A 1,425-nucleotide genomic window follows, 5' to 3' on the forward strand; every position below is an offset into this window, starting at 1 on the left:
ATTTCAAGGTCTATTTTGAAATACAAAACTGTCAGTGATAGGATAATATCCACATGCCTACAAGGAATTCCAGTTAATACGACTGTTATTCAAATTTACCCACCAACCACTAATGCCAAAGATGAAGAAATTGAAGATTTTCACCAACTTCTGCAGTCTGAAATTGATCAAACATGCCATCAAGATGCATTGATAATTATAGGTAATTGGAATGAGAAAGTTGGAAACAAAAAAGAAGGATTGGTAGTTGGAAAATACGGCCTTGGTGACAGAAAGGACGCTGGAGATTGCATGATAGAATTTTGCAAGACCGAGGACTTATACAATGCAAACATCTTTTTTCCACAATTTAAACAGTGACTCTATATGTGGACCTCACCTGATGGAAAACACAGGAATCAAATTGACTACATCTGTGGAAAGAGATGATGGAAAAGCTCAATTATCACCTGTCATAACAAAGCCAGGGGCCAACTGCAGACCAGACCATAAATTGCTCACATGCAAGTTCAAGTTGAAGCTGAAGAAAATTTAAACAAGTCCACAAGAGCCAAAATACAACCATGATATATACTACTTGAATTTAGAGACTGTCTCGAGAATAGATTTGAAGCATTGAACACTAATGACCAAAGAGCAGATGAGTTGTGGGATGACATCAAGGACATCATACATGAAGAGAGCAAGAGGTTATAAAAAAGCCAGGAAAGAAAGAAGAGACCTAAATGGATGTCAGAAGAGACTCTGAAACTTGCTCTTGAACATTGAGTAGCTAAAGTGAATGGAAGAAATGATGAAGTGAAAGAACTGAACAGAAGATTTCAAAGGGCAGCTCGAGAAGACAAAGTAAAATATTATAATGAAATGTGCAAACACCTGGAGTTAGAAAACCAAATGGGAAAAACATGTTTGGCATTTCTCAAGCTGAAAGAACTGAAGAAAAAATTCAAGCCTTGAGTTGCCATTTTGAAGGATTCTATGGGCAAAATATTGAACGATGCAGGAAGCATTAAAAATAGATGGAAGGAACACACAGAGTCACTGTACCAACAAGAATTGGTGGATGCTCAAACATTTCAGGAGGTAGCATATGAGCAAGAACCAGTGGTACTGAAGGGAAGAAATCCAAGCTGCACTGAAGGCATTGGCAAAAAAAAAAGAAGGCTCCAGGAGTTGATGGGATACCAATTGAGATATTTCAACAAAAGGATGAAGCACTGGAGGTGCTCACTTTTCTATGCCAAGAAAATTGGAAGAGAGCTACCTGGCCAACCAACTGGAAGAGATAAATATTTGTGCCCCTTCCAAAGAGAGGTGATCAAATAGAATGAGGAAATTATTGAACAGTATCATTAATATGACACGGAAGTAAAATTTTGCTGAAAATCATTCAAAAGCATTTGCAGCAGTACATAGAAATTCAAG

Source organism: Trichechus manatus, unplaced genomic scaffold (genome assembly GCF_000243295.1).
Source record: "Trichechus manatus latirostris isolate Lorelei unplaced genomic scaffold, TriManLat1.0 scaffold00251, whole genome shotgun sequence".
Classification (NCBI taxonomy): Eukaryota; Metazoa; Chordata; class Mammalia; order Sirenia; family Trichechidae; genus Trichechus; species Trichechus manatus.